This window comes from Peromyscus leucopus, chromosome X (genome assembly GCF_004664715.2).
Source record: "Peromyscus leucopus breed LL Stock chromosome X, UCI_PerLeu_2.1, whole genome shotgun sequence".
NCBI lineage: Eukaryota > Metazoa > Chordata > Mammalia > Rodentia > Cricetidae > Peromyscus > Peromyscus leucopus.
Window position 1 is genome coordinate 30106766 of NC_051083.1, and position 13335 is coordinate 30120100.

Genomic DNA, 13335 nt, shown 5'->3' on the forward strand with positions numbered 1-13335 from the left:
TTTAGAACCTGTCGTTTTCATAGCAGAATCTTAAATTACTCCCTCTTGATACATAAAGCATATAAATTATTTAGTATCTCAACCTTTCTATCCTTACATGTTGGCCAGTAATGTTGATTCTGAGCTCTCTACCATGGTGTAGCTGTCAGCAGCCTAATGGTAAGTATTTTTGAGGACTGTAAAAGATGTTATACAAAATTTCTGTTGCTACAAATCAGAGATTCTACATGGGTTGTTTCCCATACCCACCCACCCAGACATTGTTAGTCAGTCACAGAACTTTTTCCTTCTGAGACTAGACTCATAGAATTTCACAGCACAATTTACGCGGGCAGCTACTGTAAACAGATCAAAGTTGAAATGTACGTTGAAACCTGCTTGCCATCCTAAGGGACAATAATCTAAATGCTACCGTGGAACTGTGTACTGTACTTAATTAGGCATGAACATTTGGACAGTACGTAGAATGCACTTAATGTAGTGTGCTTTGTGATTGTAACAATGGTATACTTTGAAGGAATTGCTATTCCATACAGCATTACCTTCGACCAAGGAACAAATTGACAGCCACAGAAGTACAGCACAAACCATGGAGGAACATTGTTTGCTCGCTTAATTGCAGACCCATGCTTAGCTGGCTTTCTGCCTAGGGAATGGTGCAGCCCTCGTAAGCTTCGCCCTACATCAACTCACAATCAAGACAATTCCTCAGAGACATATTCATAGGCCAATATGATCTGGGCAATCCCTTAACGAGACTCCCTTCTTACGTGACTGTAGGCTACATCAAGTTGACAGTTAAAACTAAGAAGGCCACGAGCGCATGGCTAGCCTTCTCCTTCGCTTTTTTGATTCAGTGTGAATCACCAGCTCATGGTCCACTGCTGTGTATATGCAGGGTGGGTATTCCCAGTCTTCTCTGGAAACACACTCTTGGACACCTCCACATGTATACTTCACCATCTTCTAAGTGATTTGAAATTCAGTCAAGTTGACAATGACAATGAGCCATACAAAGAAACTAAGCTGTGGTTTTAATTTTGTGAACACTGGAAGAATCTTCACATTGTTGCCATACTCCTTGATAGGGGCGCATGGAATATAGAGTCAACCCATTAGTCCATTTTGAATAAAATGTTTCCTCGTTGTGTTCCAAAGCCCGAATTTTTCTTACTTTTTGATCTTGTTATTGACTACATTGTTTTCTATTTTTACATCATTTTATTATATGTGTGTGGGTGTTTTGCCTGTGTGTCTGTGTACCATGCTTGTGCCTAGTGTCTGAGAAAGCCAGAAGAAAGCATTGGCTCTCCCAGAATTGGAGTTACATATGATTGTGAACCACCATGTGGGTGCTGATAACCAAACCTGGGTTCTCTGTAAGAGTAGAAAGTGCTCTTAACTGATGAGCCATCTCTCTGGTCCTCAGAATAGTTTTTGACCAAATATCTGAATACCTTGTTCCAGCCAAATTAATGAAGTTATAACCATTATGTGAAGAAATTTGCCTCTATTACAGTTCTTTGTTCTTTTCACGATCTTCTCTTCTCCCCAGAACAAAGCCTCTGTCTTTCTCACAACTGTCCACTTTCTCCCACAGTTTCCCATTACCTGCCAGCCTCCCCACCTCTTTTGGGAGACCAAGTCTCACTGTGTATTCTTGAATTAGCCTGAAACTCACTATGCAGACCAGGCCAGCCTCGAACTTGCAGACACCTACCTGCTTCCGCTGGAATTGAAAGTATATGCCATCACACCAGGCTTCATTTTCTTTTTATTCCCCATTTATTTTTCTCCCACAAGTGCTCATTTACTCAGAAATGTTTTTGTTCTCCCTCTTTTCTAATTATCCACTCTTACACAATGTCCCACTCTACCACACCATCCCTCATTATGGTCTTCAGTTCTTGTGCTTACACAATTGCAGTTGGAACATGTTACAAATGAGGCAGGGCTCTCAGGGCCAGGATGAGTTTGATCAAATGCTCTGTTGTGATGTCTTCTTTTCTCTGTGTTCTTTTGAGGACAACGTTTTGACTATTTTCACCATCTTCAAGCCAGAAATGGAATAGGAGGCAAGAAAGAATTGATATGCAATCATAATGCCTTTATTATTAGATATCAGAAGTACAGCCAGCAGCAAATCATACAGCTATGAGGGCAGAAACTGTGTTTTTGTGTACATTTGAAAAGGTAGGTACTCACTAAAGATTTTTGGGGAATTTGTTGCATAAACTAGTAGTACTATAAAATGTCTTTCTGTGTTTGCCACCCAGTAATATTCCTGCTAATGGGATTGAGAAGACCTGTGAAATTCAATGCATGTTACTGTTTATTCACTTTGTTAAACTACCTAAAATGTGATTTGAGATACATACATGCTTGTATTATGAACAATAATACAATGATGAACAATAAGCATTAGGAGATGTTAGGTATTATCATCCGCTACTCTCTTTGTAAGCAAAGACAGTTGCTTTAAGAAGTAACTATAAGCCAGGTGGTGGCGGCACATGCCATTAATCCTAGCACTTGGGACAGAGGTAGGCGGATCTCTATAAGTTCGAGGCCAGCCTGGTCTACAGAGCTAGTTCCAAGACAGGCAGTGCTGTACAAAGAAACCCTGTCTTGAAAAACCAAAATAAAAAGTCATTATACTTAGAGTGGGCTATAGATGTCATATGTGGTATTTTTAAAGATAAACTTGTTTGCTTCTTGTGTAATATACCTGAAAGCTAGCTTTCTTTCTTTCTTTCTTTCTTTCTTTCTTTCTTTCTTTCTTTCTTTCTTTCTTTCTTTTAAGAAATGTATTTTCAGGGACTGAAGAGATGGCTCAAAGGTTAAGATTACTTTGTGGTCTTGCAGAAGACCAGGATTTGGTACCCAGCACCCACATGGCAGCTCACAACCATCCATAATTCCAGTTCCAGAGGATCCAGTGCTTTCCTCTGACCTCCATGGGAACTAGATATGCATGTGGTGGTCGTATATACATTCAGACAAAACACTCACACACATGGAAAAGAAAAATTTAATCTTAAAAAGTATTTTAAGGGAAGAAATGCATATTCATGGTAAAGAAGAGGAGGAGAGGACCTGTGACTATTAAGTCCTCTTCACCTATCAACTCCTTGCTACATCATCCCTTTTGAATTTTATTTTTTGGGGGCGGGGGCTGTCACATCTCAGCTGGAGGTGGGGAAACATCAAACCAGAGAAACCCTGAGGTTTGTCTTATTTGCCAGAGGAGCATCTACACCATGAATGTGATTTGAATGAATGAGTCAGGGATGTGAATACAAGGGCAGCAAGTTGGTTGTAACTTCTCCTCATTTTTCTTGGACTGGAAGGAGGAAAGATAACTGAGTGTGTACCCTCACAACCAATTTCAGTTAGATTAATGTCAAGATGCTCAGTCCCTACGTAGCAAGAGGGCACTGGTTGCCTTTAAAAAAATCATCTGTAAGAGACTACAGGAAATAGAGGAGAGTGCTTATTTGGTACCTCTGCCTTGCATTTAAAGTCAGATAAGGACAAAGGGCTAGAAGCACAATTTCACAGTCCCGGTTTAAAGGCTATGGAAACTGGTTGAAAGGAACATGAGCCCACAGTTCAAGTTCAGAGGATGTTTAGAAACTTGGGTAAATTGAGCTGAAAAGTAGTGGGAAAGAACACATCCAACGTTTCGACTTTAGCATGTCAAAATCATGGTATTCAGAGATGGGCGAAACTTGAGGAAAGACAATTTTTAGACTTAGAGGCTTTAGGCCAGCTGTCTGATTTTATCCAAGAAATAATGCTTTTGTCCCAGAAACATTGCCTGCCGCAGGCAAAGCGAGAAAGGGAGGCAGGGGAGAGTGAAGAACTCAGAGGCGTGGCTCGGGCTTAGAGGCGTGGCTTGCGTAGGGGGTGTGTGTCAGGGCTGAGAGCAAAGGCACGCCAGGTCTAATGGGGCGTGATTGGGGCGGTCCCTGCGGCTTTAGCAGTGCTGGAAGGGGTGGGGGCGTGGCTTATAGGGGGCGTGGCACGGGCGCCAGAGGGCGAGGCTTTGATGGACACTCCCCAGTTGTGGGTCCTGGGAAGCTAACTTGCGAGCGGCACTTGTTAAGTGCTGTCCGAGAATCGTCCAGGTAAGGATGGGCAGCCGAATGGAGTGGGAGCCTCAGGGAGGATGGACAGACCCAAAGAGGGCCATGACCCTTCCCACGACCCTCTATCCCACCGATCTGGGGCTCCGAGCAGCGACAGCTGTTGATTCTGCGAGTCTTGCCTAAGTCCGTGGGCCTGACTGGGCGTCGTCTTCTCTGCTTCAGTCCCCCTTTCTCCACTCTTGGGAGTCACCAGACTCTTTCACAGTTCTTTTGCACTCGAGAGAATTGTGGGGGCACAGGAGGAGCAGTCCCTTGTGAGGGCACGTCGCCAGAGTTGGTTGAATCTAAATAAGAAAGTCCAACCTGCTAAGAAACAGCTGGAGACGAAGGTAAAGGCTACCAATTCTGAGGCTTCCTTCAGAAACTGAGGAGCAATAAGTCAAGACTCTGATTGGCGTGGTTTCTTCTTCATCCCCACCCCCACTAAGCTAGGAGCTGCAGACAGGCTCACAGCCATCCCTAGACTGTGGAGTACTGTCACAGCTCTACTTACAGAAATCAAAAACTTTTCCACTCTGAAATTACTCCTTCTGGCCCTAACTTTTTGTGACCCACCCAAGACCTAGAGGAGAGGTACCTCCAAAAATACAGAATGGTTTGTGGCTACCATTCTTTGGAACATTCCTTGTGAAGTATTTCTGTCCTGAGAAAACTTGTAGCAGCTTGTTAATATTAATGTCAGTGCCCCCCCCCCGTGTACTTTCCCTGGGAAGGTTTGAGAAACATTAGGAGCTAATGGGCACACCTTAGTTCGGAGAGTACTTGTGCTTTCTGAGCCGTGGAAAACCTCTTTGCTTTCTGCTTCCTGGTCTCCCTTTGTTGATACTCTGCTGTCTTCTGTATGTGCTGCTGTTTACAAGCTGGACTGGATTATGAATAGAAGTAACCCCATTTTCTTGTGAGTGAAACTGCCGAGGATCCTTTAGCAATGCCTGCACATTGCCCAGAGTAGCTGAGGTTCACAGATATGTTGGAAGTGGAAAACCTTTCCACTTTTTTAGGCGTTTCTTCCTTAATTCACAACCTTTAAAATCAGGCTAGAATTCCTTGAAGGCCCAAGGCAGCAAGGGTACCATTCTCAGATGGGAGTCATGCTCCCAGGGAAGAAGTGGGTGAGAGGAGGAAGCTAAGTTTTCTCTATCAAGATTTGGCAAGATAATCTCTAATTCAGATTTGAGGAGTTGCAAAAGGCTTCCTTTTGAAATCAAGAGTCAGTCGGATGAGAAACAATTTCTTTCAATGTGATTGTAACCTTTATCCAGAGTACATTTTCTTTCTGCTGTCTGTTTTGCACAGAGAAAGTTTAATTAGGCAGAGTTCAAACCACTTATCACAGTAACTACACAATTTATGAATGAATCTTTAATAGTTTTTGTGTTTTCTCCTTCTCTCATACATTTCTAAATCTGCACAATAGCAGACATGTCAGTAAAAATCCAAGGATTTACATAAGTAATCAGTGATAGCAAAGGGCACATGCGTAGATGTGTAGAAAGTTTAGCTTCCCTATGGCACATGATGCATCTCTATGAGCATTGTGAACACAGGTAGATTCTTCATGAAATGCAGTAAAATGTAGTGGTAGATCATTGAGATGTGGTATGTTTGATAGTTAAACGCTATTTACTGTTTAACAAGATTGGACAATTTGAGTTCTGTAAGTAAGTTATAAATAACCAGCTCTCAAGAAATTATTACTTCCAGTTTACCAGAAAGGATTGACCCTAGACCTGAACAGTAAAAAACTAAAGTACTATTATAGATACTGTAGCCTAGCATTAGTTAGAGTGCGTTTCTAATTATTCAGATTTTCTTGGAACTCTCTTCACCCCTGACCATCCGTGTTCAGTTTCTTTCTGGACTCGTTGTTCCTTTGCGGTTGGCTGCACCCATAATTGTCCCTTCTGCCATCCTCCCCCGGTACACCTGTAACTCTTGGAGGGGGCTGATTTTCCTTATTGTCCAGCTTTGTAACCGCTCCTGCACACTGGCACAGCACTGCTGACTTCCCAGACCTTCCTTCTTTGCTCTCCCATTGGTGTCCCCCATTGAGTAGGGTAGATGGCGAAACCACCATGTTTCCTTGTTTCTCATGCCAGGGTCTGTTTCTCTGTTCAGAGATTCATTCTTATTCTACCTGCTCTGCAGTCACAATGCCTTCTTCTGTTGGTTCATCCAGTGTAAACCCCGCTGTCTTTCTTTTAATATCACAAATGGCATTCTACTACTGAGCTCCATTCTCAGACCGCTCAGGGCCATTTTGTTGCTGTTGTTTGTTTGCTGTTTTGTTTATTTTAGCTCTGACTGGCCTGGCATTTGCTATGTAGCCCAGGCTGACCACAAACTCACCATCATCCTCCTGCCTCAACTTCCCAATTTCTGGGAATATAGATGTGTACCACACCTAGCTCCAAGGGAATTTTTTTTTAAGGCAGGGTTTCTCTGTGTAACAGCCTTAGCTGTTCTGAAACTACCTCTGTAGACCAGGCTGGTATCGAACTCATAGAGATCCACCTCTGCCTCCTGAGTGCTGGGATTAAAGGCATGTGCCACCACTGCCCAGCTCTGGGAATTTTGTTTTGTTTTGTTTTTTGTTTTTTTGAGACAGAGTTTCTCTGTGTAGCTTTATGCCTTTCCTGGAACTCAGTCTGTAGACCAGGCTGGCCTCGAACTCACAGAGATCCGCCTGCCTCTGCCTCCTGAGTGCTGGGATTAAAGGCATGTGCCACCACCGCCCGGCTAGACTGTCCTTTCTTTAGACGACTCTTTAACAAATTCTCTACCCCTTTCAGTCCTTAGCTCAAATATCACTTTGTCAATGAGGCCAAATATAACACTCCTGCCCCAGTGGCACTCCTGATTTATTGTATCCTGATCTATATTTCATCGAATGTACTTGAATCACCTCTACAACTGACTTACCACACTACTTTTATGATCTATTTCTCCCTAGTAAAACATAAGCTTCACAAGGGTAGAAACTTGGCTTTGTTCCCTTGAGCCTAGAAGAGGGCCTGGTGTTCAATTTCTATCTTGAAGAAACTACATATGAATGATGATTGACATAATCACCTCCTTGACTTGTCTGGCTCTGCTCCCCATCCCGTGCTCTTCTGCTGGAGCTATCAGAAACCATCCATGACTTGGAATGACATCCAAAATGCTTCTAGTCCCTTGGAAACTTGTATTCTCCCAGGTGAATCTCAGAACCTCATCCAGCCCTGCCTTCCACTGCATGCCCTGGTCCTGCTAGGCAGTGCAATTACAGGTATTAATAGAAGACTTGGGATGGTGGGAAGGAGGTTCAGAGATCTTTTCACCTGGCTTCAAAACAGAGATTTGGATTTTTTTTTTAAAATATGGTCTTTCGAAAACCAGGCTTGAATTGAACACCCTGTGTGGCCAGACTTCAAGTTCTGATCCTCCTGCCTCTCTGCCTTCTGAGTTCTGAGTACTAGGACTCCAGGCCTGAGCCACCATGCCCTGTTTATGGGGAGCCGGGGATCAAGCACAGGGCTTCATTTTAGGCAAGCACAGTACCAGCTGAGCCACATCCTCAGTCCCTTATTGTTGTTTTGTTTTGTTCATGCAATACCAAAGAAAGTCTGAAGAGTCAGGGTCCCCTACAGTGGGATACGCAACAGAGGTTCAGATTTCCAGAGCACAACAGGCCCTTTAGAGCATGGCAGAGTAAGGGTGACATCAGGTCCTCTAGAGCCTTCCTGACCCCCTAGCCCTAAAAGCCAGTCTTGAGATGCATGGGCAGTGTTTCTTCTGGGCCAGGTGTTACGGATCATCAGTCTGGACCTTGTCATATGACAGGGTGATTGTTGAGTGTGAGGCATTCGTCTCTGTTTATTCTCAGCTTGTCAGACAGTTCAGCCTCACCTCAGGGATTTCCTGACGATGACTGTGTGAGGAATGAAGCCATAGGCAAGACTTCTCTGGGAACCATGCAAACATGTTTAAGGTCCCCAGGGAGTGCATGTGCAGGACCGTGTGCTCTGGCCATGTGTGTGGCCATCCATCTGTTAGTACAGTTTGTGCCTTGCAGGCACACCTGTGGCCTTGACTTATTAAAACCTGCCATCTGAAGGCTGAGCTGGCATTCTCCTTCTGTTGAGTACACACTGTACCTGGTATTATCTTCCTGAAAGTTACTAAGTTTCTCATACCACTAACACTGTAAGCAAGAAAGGAGTCTTTTTTCCTGTGGAACCTTTGCTCACATCCCTCCTGACATTGGCATTGTTCACGGGCTAAAGCCCATTTCAACCTCAGTTGTCCTCTCTGGCTTTGGTACCTGATCACCCTCCTCGGGCCATCACTTTGCCTGGTTTCCCTTGTCCTTCTCTGTACGTTTACCCCTCCTGCTGAATCATCCCTGATACCTCTGCTCTAAAACTTAGAGCCCTTGCCTCTTGTGTCCTCATTGCGCTGCACTGTGGCTATCATCACACCCAGCTTTAATTAAGAGATTCCCATTCTATGACACGAAATGAAGTAAGGCAGCCACAAAAGAAGAAATACTGTAATTCCATTCATATGGGGTACCTGGAATAGTCATACACAGGGACTTACCGTAGACTAGAGGTTAGTAAGGAGTGGGGAGGAGGTATTAATAAGTACAGGGTTTACCCTGGAGATGGATGGTGAAAAAGCTTTTGAGTACAGATACGGCTGATGGCGACATAATGTTATGAATGTATTTCATGCTTTTGAATTTGTAGAATTAAAATTGGTCAAAATGGAAATGTTGCATGTTTTTACCACAAATTCTTAAAGATAGGAAAAACCTAAAGTATTTGTTTTTCCTTATAGATTGCAAGCTTTGGGGAGTGAGGAGAGGGCATATTCTTTCCTCAATACCCTAATACACTGCTGTCCATCAGGTAACTAACTGTTCACTATTGCTTCCGTTCAGGAATGCAACTCAGTTCAGAGATGGCACAGAGCTAAGTAAATTTTCCTTACATCTCCTGATAGTTTTGGAATTCCATTTTAGTATCAAATCAGTTTTGTAGAGGAAATCCAGTAGTTGCAGTTGATTGATGGAACTGGCTTTAAACATGGCATTTAAAATTATCCCAAACTGCTGGGTGTAGTGCTGCATGCCTAGAATCCCAACACTAGGGACACAGAGGCAGAAGATTCCTTCCCTGCAGGTTCAAGGCCAACCTGGGCTACATAGTGAGTTCCAGGACTGGGCTACATAGTGAGATTTAGTCTCCCCACCCCACCCCCAAAAAGCCAAAGGAAAGGGAAGCCGGACATGACTGTACATGACTTTAATCCCAGCACTCGGGAGGCAGAGGCAGGTAGATCTCTGTGAGTTCAAGGTCAGTCTGGTATATATAGCCAGTTGCAGGCCAGCCAAGGCTATAAAGTGAGACCCTGTCTCAAGCAAACAAGCAAACAAAAACAACAGCAAAAAAACAACACACACACACACACACACACATACACACACACACACACACACATAAAACAAACAAACAGATAAATCTTTAAAATGACCCAAAGAGGATGAGCAGGGGTATTAATAAAAACCATGATTATTAATGGATAGATACTTGATGAAATAGAATGCTGGATATATAGCTGGTAGCTGGTATGGTACCAGATGTTTCTCTGTGTAACAGCCCTAGGTGTCCTGGAACTTGCTTTGTAGACCAGGCTGGCCTCGAACTCACAGAGATCCACCTGCTTCTGCCTCCCAAGTGCTGGGATTAAAGGTGTGGCCACCACACAGGGCATATAGCTGGCTTTAGGATAGTATTTTTTCACTATGCAATCATCCCATGGAGATCGATTGTATGATCTACTCAGAAACCAAATCTGAAGATGCTCAAGTCTTTTATATAAAGTGACGCAGTCATAATATATACATGTGTTGAAATAACATATAGTACTCTGTAAATATGCACAGTTTTGTGTTTATGTACATTAAATATTTTCATTTATTTATTTTGATGCCCCTGGTTTGGAAAGAATCTCACTAGGTAGCCCAGGCTGGCCTCAAATTAGAAATCTTCTTACCTCAGCCTCTTAAGTGCTGGCATTATAGTACACCCAGTGAAAAACAATTTTAAATTACAAAAAAATTCAAGCTGAAAATAAGTAGTATACGTCCAAAATAGGTAAAATTCTTTTACATGTATTTTTGATTCATGTTTGGCTGAATCCATGTATACAAATACAGAGGGCCCAATGTATAAATTTGAAGTTTTCCATAATAAAAGATTAAGAAAAGAAAGCAGAATCAAATGACGAATTGAGGTGGTCAGTGAGCTCTTATTCTGTAAGGCTGCTCAGTTAATTCAGTTAAAGATGATATTTGAAAAAAAGGTAATGTATGTGTATCTTCCTCAGTTACTGCCTTTTTTTGAAAAGATAGGGTCACTCATTGAACCTGGAGCTCACCAATTGGCCAGACTGTCCAGTAAACTGTGGGGATCCTGCTGTCTGTTTCCCTGGTGCTGAGATTACAGGCATGCTCTGCAACACCTGACTTTTTACATGGATACTGGAGATCCGAACTCAGGTCCTTATGCTTACAGAACAAGCACTTTACCAGTTGAGCTATCTCCTCACCCCCTAGCAAAATAGTTTTTTACAAGTCTGTGTTTAAATATTGACTCTGGCTTGGCATACATGCTTTATCCAAAGATAAAACTCAAAAACATATAAAACTATACATAACATTGATTTTAACTTTGGTTTGAGGATTTCAAACACCCTTTGAGCAAATTTACACACAGTTTAGAAATCACTTGCTTAAAAGCCCTAGCTAGAGTCAGGCTAGAAGTGAGGACGCCCATTGGCTTTGGAACCACCTTCTCAGTCTCTCCTCTTGTGTGATGGATGCACTTTGCTGCTCCCAGGGGTGCATTTGACAAAGTAATGCACATTGCATGCTGGGGACTGGGTGAGAGACCAGTGTGACCATCTGGGGAGATGGCGTGATGACAGTTACTGTTCTGCCTGGAACCCTTGACTGTCCCTGGGAGATTAACTATAGGGAGGAACTGCTCCTGTTCTCACCGGACACACTGTCACTGCCGCTGGGACTTCTCTCTCCTTTTGCTCGCAGGGAGCCTTCCTTCTTCCCTCTAGCTCAAAAGGAGCAAGATCAAGGGCAGCAGTGCCGAGGAAAGCAGCCAGCTCCTAGCCACTGGATAGCAGGGATGTGCTTGAAGAGGGAGAGGAGGCTGAGCTCACGTCGTTTGCCTCCTTGCTTTGGCACTGGGGTGTGTGGCGGGGGCTCATGATCCCAGTTTTCTGCGTGTGTACTTTCACTCTTTTTTTTCCATCTAATACTCTTCTTGGGAAGAAGAGATTCAAGTCTGTAGTGAAAAACACCTGTAGAATCTCCCAACTTTTTTTTATTTTGTCCCTTTGCCCCCAAGTCAAGACCAAACTGTCGGGAGCTGTTTTTTCCATCCGAGGCAGAAACTCGAGCATGGTAAATACCTTCCTATGAAATAGTTTGCTGCATTTTCCCCTGGTTCTTTGCTTTAGAAAATGCAAATGTTTAGGTTTAAAAAAAGTCACACAAAATACAACTAACTTCTTTTTTTTTTTTTTTTTTTTTTTTTTTTTTTTTTTTTTTGAGACAGGGTTTCTCTTGTGTAGCTTTGCGCCTTTCCTGGAACTCACTTTGTAGACCAGGCTGGCCTCGAACTCACAGAGATCCGCCTGCCTCTGCCTCCCGAGTGCTGGGATTAAAGGCGTGTGCCACCACCGACCGGCACAACTAACTTCTTTAAGTGAAAATTGCAGTAGCATTGAGACTTTACACAGTTTTGTATAACTGTCACCTCTATTTAGTTCCACAAGCTTCCATCACCTCAAGAAGACTCCTCCCTAGTAAGTGGCCAGTTGCTGTTTTCCCTTTCGTTCCTGTCCTAGCAACCATCAGTCTGCCTTCTGGTCTATAGTTTCCTATGGTCGGTACTACATGTGCTCCGTTTATCTTTATATAAGACAACGCATTTTAGTTTACAATAGACGGGCAACTCCTTCACTCTGTTGTAGCCGTGACATGTAGATGATGTTAGGTTGGTTTTGGGTAGTCATTCTGAGCAAGATGATTTTACGTTCTTGTTTATTATTATTTTTATGCATGGGTGTGCGTACACACATGTGTCAGTGAGAGGACAAGTTCTACAACTTTCTGGAAATCAGTTCTGTCTTTCCACCATGGGTTCCAGGGATCAAATTCAGGTCCCCAGGCTTGTATGGTAAGCACCTTTCCCCACTGAGCTCTCTACAGCTCTCCTACACCCCTGTTTCAGATAGGGCCTCAAACTCAAGGATGGTTTTGAATTTCTGATCCTCCTGCCTCAATTTCCAAAGTGTTGGGATTATAGGCATGAAGTACTACACTGGCTTTGATCAATATTTTTCAACTGGAAAATATTGGGACCCAACAGATGTTTAGCGTGTCACACCAGTTAACAAATCTGGCATAGATGCACTTGAAGTAGAAATGACAAAGCCATTTCCTTAAAAAAAATGTATTTGTTTACCACAATTTCCTTATTTGACACAAACATGTACTGATGGCATATTTTCTTGTTCTTGTTTAATCAACAGTGGTGGAAGAAACTAGGATGTAACTTTATATGTAAGTTTGTTCTAGTTAGCATTTTCTGTCAATGTGACACAGATTAGCATCACCTGAAAAGTGAGTCTCGGTTATCTTTATCAAGTTGTGTCTATATCTGTGAGGGATTGTCTTGACTATTAATTGATGTCAGATGACCCAGCCCACTGTGGGCGGTACCATTCCCTGGGCAGGCAATCCTGGGCTTTATAAGGAAGCTAGCTAGCTGAGCTTGAGCCACAGCAAGCCATCAAGCAAGCAAGTCACCAGGCAGCATTCTTCCATGGTATCTGCTTCAAGCTCGAGCTTGAGTTCCTGCCCTGATTCCCCTCAATGATGAACTATGACTTGGAAGTGTAAGCTGAAATACACAGCAACAGAGATGAAATGGAGTTCTTTCCCTCTAGCAGCATAACATAATACCATGTATCAGGATTTATTTTTTAATGTCTTTTGTTCCTCCTTAGAATCACAGTGTCCAACATAGTATCTGGAAGAAAGGAAATTATAATAAACGTTGAAACAACAACCAAAAGTGTTGGGAGAATTCCCAGCCTTGAATGCCTAAACTAGAAT

General features: G+C 43.0%; 1 protein-coding gene across 2 annotated transcripts in view; it reads left to right on the top strand.

Moving 5' to 3' along the window:
• The first annotated feature begins 1369 nt into the window (after positions 1 to 1369).
• The window catches only part of Ca5b (carbonic anhydrase 5B), a 57418-nt gene continuing 45452 nt past the window's right edge, over positions 1370 to 13335 (top strand). Inside the window, exon 1 of one of the 2 annotated variants that reach the window (XM_028887740.2) lies at positions 1370 to 2193. The gene's annotated coding sequence lies outside the window, so the exon portion shown is untranslated. Of the gene's footprint in view, positions 2194 to 4026; positions 4131 to 13335 lie in introns of those variants that run through there. The other variant, XM_028887741.2, reaches the window with a different exon arrangement.